Here is a 12,912-nt window from a genome sequence, read left to right on the forward strand (position 1 = left end):
TCAAATGGAATATGTATACACAAAACTAAATTGATTTGAAATCAAGTAAGAATTCTTAATAAATATACTGTAAAAACTATTTTCATTGTTCTAAATAGAATAGTTAAAGAGATCGACAGTTTAATATACATACTTCACTACTTAATTTTGATGTCTATATTTTAAAAAGCATTGATATAGTTGTTTTAAATCTGTTGTGTCGATTGTGAGTGCAATAACATAATTTAGTCTGTATTTTGATAACCATTGAGCCATCCCTATCACAAGCTGATCGTTTAACAATATCATAAACATTCTTCTGTATTACGTCAGAGTGCTTTTAAATTGTGCCCACGCTGCTATGCAAATATAATTGATTTCTGTGCCGAACGTGACAAAATGGCTGAAAGAAAATAGATATCACTTTAAAATTTGAAATCATGTGGTGTAAAACTTAATCGTGCGAATGATCTTCCTTTTCAGCTGCGCAAGTGGATACTCCGGGCCTCAATGCTCTAACCCCAACGTCGTAATCCTTGATATCCTAGTCCCCATCGCGATTCTCATCCCCCTCTTCATCATCTTCTTCATCGTCCTCATCTTTTACTATCGTGTTCGTCGCCTCAAAGTGGAAGGGTATCAACAGAGACCGTTTCATTACGACATGAATGCTCGTCAGTATGAAGATGGCATAGAGCAGTTGTACTTCACAGAAGATAGGAGACACCAACATCGGGGCCCAGAGCGCGGCATGCGATTCAATAAAGAAATCAACGTAAGTAGTCATTCCTAAATAGATAGAAATCTTATTTTCACTAGTAATTCAGTAACGGTTCAGATATCATATCATACTAACACATGTAGTGCTTGTTTTGTCTCGTCTGTACATGATTAATATTGCTGGTAGTTGTGGGAGTTGCAAGTGCCTTATTCTATTTTGAGATGGATGATGCAATATCGAATGTGGGCAAGGCACGTTGTCCAAGGATGTAGGAACCGAGCAAGGATCGAAACCAGGACGTCTCAAATAAGAATCCAGAGGCTACATCAATACACCCCAGTGATCCCATTCGAATTCGTCAAAATCTAGAACATGCAATTGAAATTTTCTTGCAATATTGTTAGACTTCTACTACTCATTTGTACACTTCCACTTCCATGCTCAGGCCCGTATGCGAGAGGTATCTCGACAGATGGAATTACAAGGGCATCACCCGTCAGCATCTCATCATGATCCAACAGGTAGGCATCGAAGTCCAACGGACCCGACGAAGAGTGGACGAAGCCTTCACGACCGACCAGTGACAGGCGACCAAGGATTCCAGGGACATCGTCCAAACGGTATGCGCAGTTTGGGCAATCCTTCCCTGAGTCACGAGACGGGCAACGGCAGCGTAGTCTACAACGATGCGGCGATTTCAAATCAGAAGAATGTACTTGGGCATTCTAACAACGGTTTTGACGACACACGTTTTTAAAACTGGGTTCTGTACAAACCCATCGACTCGATATCCCTAACGAAATTTGATCACAGGAATGCAAAATTCCCGAATCCGGCTGTAAATTTGTAAGATAGTTGTATGATTTTGATTCATGTACTTTAGGGATGCGCTGATCAATACTGGAAACCTTTCATTGAGGTTTTGTACTAAAGCCCCCATTTCAATTACGCCTAGATATTAGTTATTGTTTCATTGTGTTACATTATATTCATCATATATAAATATATATTTTCAAAACTAGTTTTAATTTCGGTATACAAATATTATAATCAATATATTACTGCGTGTATATTAAGTTGTTTCTTTTTGTTACAATATATTCATCATATACAAATATATAAATATGATAATGCGGCATGATGAGGGCTTGATGATCAGAGTCATATAAGGTCGTATACATAGAAAGAAGAAGAGGGCAAGACCTCGTAAAGGCTTTCTAGATGATGTAATCACAGAATGTGGAGCAACAGGGTATGAAACGCTGAACGGATGGCTCAAAACCGAGGAAATTGGAAAGACACTTGATATAGAAATTTGATTGGGCCACTGAACCTGTCATAAACTGACAGATCATTGTTTTAAAATATAAATATATATTTTAAAAATTAGTTTTCATATCGTTATACAAATAAGTTGTTTCCTTTTGCTACAATATATTCATAATATGTAAATATATATTTTCAAAACTTCTTTTTATTTCTTTATACAAATATCAAGATATTGCTGCGTATATATTAAGTTGTTCAAAAGTGTTCTATTTTTACACAGAATATGTTTTAACATGTATTTTTTTCCTTTTGTTTACACTAAGTGATCTTATTATAATGGATTTTGATGCTCTTCATCCTATGCTACTCTTTTTTTACTCGATACAAATGAGGCTATCTCTTGATTTAGTCTCTTTTACTTCAGTTTTGTGTAAATCCATATTTATGGTGAATGTGTATTTTGAGTTTATTCTAGTATCAAAAGGAATAACAAAAATAACACTACAATAATGTGCTCTGGTACACATCAAGACTCACATCAAAATCAAAATAAAGCTTTGATAACATTACAATGAAAGAATTGACATATAAATCATATCGTCAAGTAGTGAAGAGACAGATGGGGGCAGGGGCTAAGCGGTTGATTCACGTTTTCTTCAAAATCAAGACAAGTGAATAAAAACCTACCCTTTTCACGTAATCCATCATCTAAATTTGACCTGAAGGATTTTGCGAGGAGGCAGAATAAGTGCTTTCAGTTTCGAGCACGTGCCCTCATCATTGTAATTCCATATAGATGCATCACATTAGGCAGGCGAAGAAAATTATTTTTAAACCTATGGAGTGCCATTTGTCTGCCGCCCCGGAATTCAGTAGCTTTTCAATCTGAAATGGTATGAATCTATTCAAAGAAAGACAAAACTTATTATCAATCAATAATTGATAATAATTTTTGTTCCAGGTTCTGGTGTCTTACTTATTATGTCATTGTTGTATCTTGAAAAAAGTTTTTCTAATATTTACCATTTTCATGTGGATATGAACGTGATGGATTTTGTACAATTTTCTGTACGTATGTTAAAATGTTTGGAAAGTTCTATAACAATGCTCATTGCGTCGACTGTTACGAAAACATTAGTAAATATTGTTCTTGTTTTAGCTTATACACAAAAGTCATGGACAACAAATTATCCCTTATTTTTTCCAATGTAATTTTTTTTTATCAAAACGCAAAACTTTACCCCCATTTTGTGTACCTTTGTTTTAATGCCTTTCTCTTTTGCTACCTGGGATTTGAGCCCCAAATTTAATTACTATCGACCTACTGTATATTGCCTATCACCTTTCTCGTAACTAGCTGAAATCTTTTTGCTTTTTAATCCTGCATATATTTTTAATAAAAACTTATGTTATTGCCATTTTTCATGAAATCGTGTGTAGTTGCTTGTTTTGTGGATCATGTCTTGCTTCTCTAGATACAGACTTCGTATCTGCAGCCTGCTCTGACCGGCGTATAGATCGCGACTTCGTATCTGCCCGAAAGTCGTATAAACCACGTTCACAAAAAGAAAATTTACTTTAAAGCTGTTTAGTTGCACAGTTTTAAAATAATTAGCTCTAGATACGATGAATCTTACCCCTGTGTGAAAAGGCTGCAAGACACGTCCGTAACGAGAGAGAAGGAGAGAGAAAGAGAAAGAGCGAGGGAGAGGGAGAGAGTGACCAAGAGAGAGAGAGACAGAGACAGAGACAGAGAAAAGGACAGACAGAGGGAGATATAGAGACACAGAAACGACTAGAAAGATATTACAAAGAAGGGAAAAGGTGAATGAAATAATTTGTATTGAGGAACTTCACAAAGACTTGTGTATTAAATTTGATTACATTACGAAAATGGCCAATTCCCTGCCACGCAATACAGTACAGACGGGACTACACGACTAGCACAATTTGTTTCGACCAAGCAACAAACTGCTTTTTATCATCCCATTCTTAAACAATTCATGTTATTTCCATATTCTTGTAGTAATAGTTAAGAAACAATAATCGTAATAAAATGATGAAGTTCCCATACCATTTGGGGCGTCATTGAGAACGCCCGTAGATTCGGCGAAAACCCGTTTTGGAGCTTTACACTATGAACATGACTTACAAAGAAAGCGGACAAAATAAACAGTTCCTCAGGTAGACAAAGGAACATCCCTTCACTGCTATTATGTAAAAATGTGTAGAACAGGTGTCACATGCATATTTACTTATATAAGAAGCCACCATTATTAGTATTATTATTATCTGATATGATATATTACGTTATATAAGATAGCTTAGACAGATACCGAGATGTGATTGGTCCAGAGCTCGTCACGTAATATCAATTGCGAGGATCCAAATTGTTATATTTTCCTGGTTGGTTATATTTTACCGGCCGGTGAAATGAATATATTTTTAATCAATGCATGTCGCCCTCTTGAGGACTGTATGTCACCAATAACACACATTAAGAAGGGTAATTTTTTTTTTCAATTTTTTTTTCATGAATTTTTTTTTTTTTTTTTTAATTTTTGATTTTTTTTTTCCCAAAAAAAATTTTTTGGGGCAAAAAAAAAAAGTTCCCCAATTTTTTTTTTTAATTTTTTTTTTTTCTTCATAAATTATCTCAAAATATTATTTTTCAGTCAATTTTTTTTTGCACTTCTTTTTCTAAAATTTGGATTGCCCCCGAAAAAAAAATTTCGGGCACAAAAAAATAAGGATCCCCCCCCCCCGAAAAAAAAATCAAACCAAGGTTATCTGATATAACAGTTGCTTTGGGAAAATATAACCACTTGGGAAATATAACTCCCTTCAGCAATCCAAATAATGTTATATTACACCCCCTGCCAGTCAATAACTGTATAATAGTATAATTATTATTGGGTAAATTGTATTTCTTTATTTCACTTATAAACGAACTGATTGATCGTCCGCAGAACAATTGGTTTACATCCCTCAGAGCCTGCTCCTAGATGCTCTTTCTTTAGGGGAGCCGGCTCTAGAGATGGCTGTTGGTACAGACATCGACAGTATTACACTACCCCGAGTAGAAGGTGATCCTCTGATAGAACAACCTACTGTTCCAGCCTATCTGATCGGTGTTATAGTAGCCATTGTGACGTTTTCTGTTATTGTCATCCTCTGCCTATTCGTGTCTTGGGAGAGAATGTAAGTATAATTGGTTTTTACATCCTGATAGGAAGGGCTTCCTGTAATGACTTGCATAGTTAGCTGAGAGAGAGAGAGAGAGAGAGAGAGAGAGAGAGATGGATTAATGTCACGGAAGTTTCTCCTCGTTGGTCAGTCGTGTTATTTGTCCTCAAATAGTTCTCCGTGTCTTTGAAAAATAATTCTCTTTACGGCTTATAGCTATTATCAGGCCCGTAGCCAAGGGGTGCACGTGCCCCCCCCCCAAAAAAAAATGTCAGATCGGTTGAACTTTTTTAGACCCCTCCCCAGGACCGTCGATCAATTACATGTATGTTGTCTGTATACTGCAATATAGCAGTGTAACCAAAATAATGCTTAGTAATACACACACGCCAGTTCTGCCTAAAAGACAAGTACCTTTTATTCAGAACATCCGAATGTTTGTGAAAAGCTATAGAACCTTATCATATCAGTGTTATCCAGGACAGTCACCGCGCACCACTTTTTTCCCCAAAAAAGAATCCCCGGGCTTCCTCATCCTTGGTTCAACTTCACTCTAACGCCCTACAGACCATTCCACCTCTATTTTTAAAATTAATTTCCCCGCACCAGCATCCTTATCACTCCCCTTCTCTCTCTCTCTCTCTCTCCCTCTCTCCCCGTTTTTAATCCGACTTTTAAACATAGACGTATGATGATATGGGCATTTTGGCTCCTCCTATAAATCGTACTTAACAAAATTAGGCTCTCAAGGGAGCAGAGCGTGTGCATTTTCATTGTGTGGATTGTCAATTGAATCCAGTGACTGGGGTAATGCCTATGCAAAATTCATTGTAACTCTTCAGAATAGATAGGGACTCCCAATATTTTTTCATATTTGGATAGATTATGAGCTGGAAATATGATTTCATGTCTCATTTGGCCCTCAATTAACTCATGACGTCATGGCGTATTTTTGCGATTAAAGGAGGCATGTCAATTTTTCACATTTTGCGTGGATTCTCTATGGGACATGACTTTTTCTCAAAACTGGATTCTACATTCCTGTCTTTCGCGAGCAAAATCTCCATTGTTTTAGCTTTGTTTTCGCTGAGCTTTGAGTATGTTGTAGCTGAGACCATAAGCTATCACCAGTCTGCTTTTTATTTTTCGATCAGATGCCGGGATTATGCTCATATTTCACTTGCGAAGTAGGATTTGAGCATTCCATTTCCCGTTTACGTGTAATCGCTATGGGAAATGTTTTAGTATATCGGTAACGCACTTGACTTCCAACCTCGAGATCCCTGGTTCGAGTCCGGGTGTCTCCAACAATTTTTTTCTTCACTTTTTTTTCTTCTTTTTGTATGTATAGAACAACCCTATTTACTTTATTATTACCCTATTTTCACTTAATCCATTACTTTTTGCGTGTAATCCCTATGGGAGATGACTTTTTCTCAAATCTGGATTCTACATTCCTGTCTTTTGCGAGCAATATCGCCGTTATTCCTTCTCGGATTTTGTTGATTTCTGAGTATGTTGTAGCTGAGACTATATGCTATCTAAATCACCCCTCATTTTTCCAATGAGATATCAGGATCACGCTCATGATCATGATCATCATCCTTATCATCATGATCATCATTATCATAATGATGATAATCATTTATCAATTACATTTTCATTTCTTTGAATAAGATAAAATCGTCAAAATGTGTTCTTCATGATGTAAATTAGAGTCAAAGGTTTAACTGGTTACTGCATAGAGTCAATGATCATATATTGTCTCAATCTATCTTCCCTAGATCCATACTGATCAAGGGATCGACACAATTTAAACTTGACATATGGATAGATCATAATGGGAGAAGCATTTTATAAAATAATATGATATCGTGTAATGTATTCTTTGTTATGTAAACCAATATCATACGTATAGAGCTGGACAATATAATTGTTTAAGTCAAGGTCATAGAGAACTCTTCCATCAATTCGTAACCAAATTACTCAAATGATTCTTTTTAAAGAATATTACAATCTGAATCATTCCTTCCGCAAGAGTTTTAATTAAAACAATTATGTTATCATGTGTCATCGACAAAATTCCTTTAATCAATACGTTGTAAATATTGTGATTGTATTTTAATTGATCTAATAAAATATGTAAATGAAAAAGAAAAAAAAATCTCCTTTAATCATTAAGCTTAGTAAAAGCTAATAATTCGAAATTTCTCCCAGCTCAACAAAGGATAGAGTTCCCAAGTCCCCCTATCACCTACATAAATAGCGATCTTAACCCTCGACAATTCTTAATGATCTCAATTTTGCTCTCAGTTTTACTATTCATTTTTTGGATACTTCTTCATTTAGGAGGAATCAACATAATAATTATAAGGCGGTGTCATACAGAGGTCAAAAATCCGGATTTTAATTATCCTCTTAATTGCTGTCTGTCATCAATATTATCCCATCAAAAATCCTCTAACAAAGCAAGAAAATTCACCTTGAAAGGATTTTTCTGTGTGACACCGCCTATAAAGGACCCTTTCACTTTTATACCCATCCCTTAGAGATGAGACAATCAGTTGGCTCAATAAGGATCTTCCTATCTAGATGATGTACTCCCTGATATTCTTTGTACGAACGAACGAACGAGAGAAGTTTAATGAACTTTCAATTTTCGTCTCTCGAGGAATCACCATGGTCGTACTCTTTTCCGGTAAAATATTGATTGATGAGAAAATGTTGACGATGTCAGCTTTGATGATGGTTATAAAGGGATTTGTGAAGATATATAGTGATCATTCCTTTCCAGATTTACGCTCGTGTCATTCATAACAGTCATGTACGAGGATATTTTTCATTTTTTATGCTATTGCTAGTTGTATCTTTATTTATAAATATATTATATATATATATATATTTATTTTCTTTACAGTTTGCCCTACTCAGGCTAATCCTACCCAGGAATGTTGGTGCATAAGGAGAAAGAACAGATTCCTCTTCTGCACAGGTAATTTCTTATTTATCATATAGTATAATTAACAACCTAATTTGCAAGAGATAGAGAACAATTACCGTATATTCTATAATGTTTTATTAAGATATTATAAATATGCAACAATGTTTTTTAGAACGATAAAGCAAAGCATAACAAAACAAACAAACCATGCATTCATTACGAGGATATCAAGTACTTTATATTTATGTTTATATATGTTCTTACTTATTCTTTGTTGCTGTTATGAGTTTATGTTCATGATTTTGTTATCATTATTTTTTTTTTAAATGTCACTCATTATGTTTAACTGGGCCTCGTGGAGGACCACCATTATTGGTCATAATGAGTCAGCCTTTCTAAATATTAGAAATCAATCAATTAATCCGCACTCGGGTTGAGGCTATACGTCTCTCGTCTCTCGTACAAAGCCGCCAGGCTGAGTACGATAGGTTCATGAACAAACTCAATAAGACTTTATAGAACGAATGAAAACATGCATCATTTCTTTTATACGCCACTCCTTGTTATTTAATGTATAAATAATTCAATTAATATTGTTTTGTGTCATTATCTCTGCAAAAATAAAACAGAGACATGTGCACTTAGCGTACATATAGATCAGTGAATAGGTACTCCAAACTATTGCACGCTTTTGAAAAAATGGAATAGTCTCAGTAAATGAATTGAATTGAAATGTGATATGTGACCGCGTTTGACCAATCACTTTGATAAGGATCTAATAGTGAGTTGCATAACAGATGATAATTAAGGTTGTTAACCTTGACAGTTTCTTCAAATGTTACTGCAAATCATTCTGTAATCATGTTAGAGGATACGAATGGATGTCCTTTCTTTCTCAACAGAAGTCATTTTGTATCCTTTTATCCCATTTATTTCACAGAACAAGGCAAGGGAAATATCTAACTCATAGGAACAGAAGAGAATCTTAAGACGTGCTGCGTGTAAAAGAAAGTTGAATTGCCATCCATGTTTAACGACCTACACTTGTTTTCTGATTATGATTTAATTGTAGAATAAATTTCATTAAATTTCTTCATCTGCAGATGATTTGTAAAAGAAATACTAGATGCAAGTCTGATATTTATCCTGTGTCTGTTAGCAAACTTAAAGATGAATATGTTAAAGCCACTTTAAAAATAATGAGGACTTAATAACAAGTGCTCTGGTGACATTTGTTTCTAGGTCAATTCTCCTTACATTTAGTGAAACACCTAACTTGAACCCTTGACCTAAACCAAATCCTAACCATAAACAATGAATTAACCAAACTCACAACCAAAGCTACAATTTACGAAATGGGGCATAATTCACGAGAGCAAATTTCGCATTGGCAGAATAAATGAGGAAAGGGAAAAGAAAAAGAAACGGAGAAATGGAGGGAAAGTGACATTAGAACACGGTCATACAGATTCGCTCGTTACATTCCATAGAAACCATTTTCGCAATATGCGACACGTCATTGTTCGAGCAAGGCTATTTATATAACCTATTGCTGATTTTTTTCTCGAAAGTCTTTGTGATCGTGTTTAAGTGAGGTAATAGTGAAATAGTATTTGGTGAGTATGTTATGATATGAAAAGAAGTGACATGGAATATTAAGAGAGCGAAGACATCGGATAGCGTGAGTGAGAATGTGGCGTGTGTTTGGGCAGACGTGTATGCGTGTGGGTGTGCGTTCGTGTGTTGGTGTGCGCGCGCGTGCGAATTTGGGTGCGTGTGTATGCATATATTTGTGTCGCTGAAACCTGTTCTTGACACTGTGCTGCATAGCACTGTGCTACTTCAACATAAAGTTGATAGTAGTAGTATTAGTAGAAGTAGTAGTAGTTTAGTATCACCACCACCACCACCACCTCCACCACCACCACCACCACCACCACCACCGCCACCACCACCACCACCTCCACCACCACCACCACCACCACCACCACCATCACCACCACCACTACCACCACCTCCACCACCGCCACCACCACCACCACCACCACCACCAACACCACCACCACCATCATCATCATCATCATACCTCTTTGTAAAAAAGGTTACCTTATAAAGATCATGACAACGCCTTTCACTTCAGATTGGTACTAATTATTCAGTGAGCAGGTGAATGAACGATAGAATTATTGTTTTAATGCCATAGAAACATGCGCAGATGACTGAAATTACATTGGTTTTGTATTGGTTTACTTTGTTAATGTCTTGCATGTTCTTAAAAGTATGTGGAAAGTTACATGATAATAATATTCCATTGAATGATGGGTTTCTTATTGATGGCAATGACCTTTAAACGTGCTAGCAAACTGACAAACTGACGAAGGGAGACTGTTAATATTTTCCCACCAAACCAAACTCTGTTGGTTGTATTGTCCAACCTATTATCAAATATTTGCACAATATTTGTAATATATTGCAGTTATTGCATGTTCGTTTGGTGAATAGGGATTTTCCCCTCCTCCCCCAACCAGCATTGTGTAACAAGGAGTTATGGTATGTTAGGCGTATACTGAAATCACAATATCTATATGGTTGTTGGGGGGGGGGGGGGGGGGGGGTTCTCCCTCCTCTCACATTTGACCAATTATTATAACCAATATCCGACCAATCGTCATCTTTTACGCGCCGTGTTAGAGTGACATGTTTAAAAGTGAAGGTTTAACGACTTGCTGCATGCCGGACTTTCCTTCATGTGCTTTAGTGATATTAGGTAAGAACAGGAATCCCTGGTAAGAACGCAATTGAAAAGACACCTCGTGTACAATAGTTTATTTGTAAAGCGCTTAGAGACATTTGTGGGAAGCGCTATATACAAATTAAATATTATTATTATTATTACAATGGGCATGACCATTAATTTCAAATTCCTGCACATGTTAACCCAAGTCTTCATAAACTCCACCTGTGACCCAATTTGGCACTACTTTGAAACTTATCTCAACATTAACGACCCCCTTCATTAAAAAAATAAAACTAGTTCAACACTGCATCATTGACAATATCAAATCTTCTTTGAAACATTCAGAACAACGTAAACGTATTAAAAAAAAAACAGGGCAACAGGCGAGTTGGATAGCCCATTTTCAGCTGTGCTTGCATAGTACACCGGGATCTTGAGAACCAGACAATCGTATTGGACAAGCTGCGTGCTTGTTTTAACATATATAGAGCACGTTCCTCTTATTGTACTCTCCTTTGCGTCTGTGAATGTATAATGTGAATAAAATGTTATTTTCAATAGTGTTCCTATTTCTGTGTTGTGCTTATCCATCAGAGCGCACAGGGGCATTGCTGATCGACCCCACCTGGATATGAAAAGTATCGAACGTTATTCAGCGTTTTTAAGTCAAGTTCACATGCGGAAGTTTGGATGTTATTTATGACTGCTCCTCTTCAACAAACCAAAAAAGCTGCCAGTTAGGTAGGGAAGCACGAATTCTCGCATAATTTCGAGTCGCATAATTAGTCGTCTTCCGTTGAAGGAAAAATGACCTCCAAAACTATGCTTGCTTTTATGTGGTTTGCTACGCTGGTAATGATGAAAGCAAACGGGTTAAACTTGAGGTCTTCGGTTGTCCTGGACGATGGAGGATACGCCAATGTCGCCGTTGCTATTGACGAGTCGATACAAGAAAATATGGATTTACTCACATCTATACAGGTAAGTGTATTTAATTGTTCTTTGGGTAAACTGGCTCTACCTGTGTTTAGGCTCTAACTGCTCCAACGATTCTTTATATATTTTTTTCCTCTCCTGAAACTTCATGAAATTGTTTCCCTGATTTTGCGATTCTGCTAAGGCAAGCATTTTATGGTTTACATCCCTCTAGATCTCATACCTCCCTATTTGTCAGTGCGCTGCCAGGTTTTCAAACATGTATAACAAATAATAGTTAAAACAAATACGTATACCAATTTAATTCAAGTTTTCGTGCCTTCAACTAACACCAGAGGAGTGTTATGAAAAATGGGAAATTACATTTCCAGTGTTTATTTTGTATAATTTCATACTGCTCTGATGTATTGTAGTTAAAGGCAAAAGCTTTGATTCCAAGGCCAATTCTTGAAATCTCAAGACCAAAGTTAAAGCTAAGGTGTAGATAAAGAAAGTTTTTACAGGAAATGAGTCCTAAAATGAATACCGTGTGATTCAAAAAAAAAAAGTTTACACCTAGAAATTTGCTAATTATCTTAAAAATCATCTATTAACAGTAAATTATTACACATATTTTAAAAGAGTTTTTTATAATAATAATGATATTGGATTCTTATATAGCGCAAATCATTTGGTATAAGTTTGTATAGTACTAGGTTCACACACACACAAGGAAGAAATACAGAGGTTCACAAAGAGAAAATGCACATTGCTGTTCTCATTTAGTTAAACAGGTTTCGTTTTCGTATCACTAAAACCCATGTCATCAAGTTTTCGATAGCATTTCCTAAAAACTCTATTACCATGTTTCTTTTCAAATAAAATTACCAATCCCGTAAACAATAATTATCAAGAGTAGTATACACAACTGAAGAGTTCTCCTATATAGCAGTAAATATTACAATACGTTAAACTAAAACATTATTTGAAACTTTGGAAATAAATCAATTCCATTTTTTTGGTCCAATGGAATTTTTTCATTAAAATTAACAGAACATAATGTAATTTCTAATCACTTTTCTGCCTTTCACTCTCGCAAACGTTCATTCATTGCATCATTGTAGACTTCAAGCTTTAGAAAATACACGAAGTACATTTTAACAA

Source organism: Strongylocentrotus purpuratus, unplaced genomic scaffold, assembly GCF_000002235.5.
Source record: "Strongylocentrotus purpuratus isolate Spur 01 unplaced genomic scaffold, Spur_5.0 spur5_scaffold_14, whole genome shotgun sequence".
NCBI classification, from domain to species: Eukaryota; Metazoa; Echinodermata; class Echinoidea; order Camarodonta; family Strongylocentrotidae; genus Strongylocentrotus; species Strongylocentrotus purpuratus.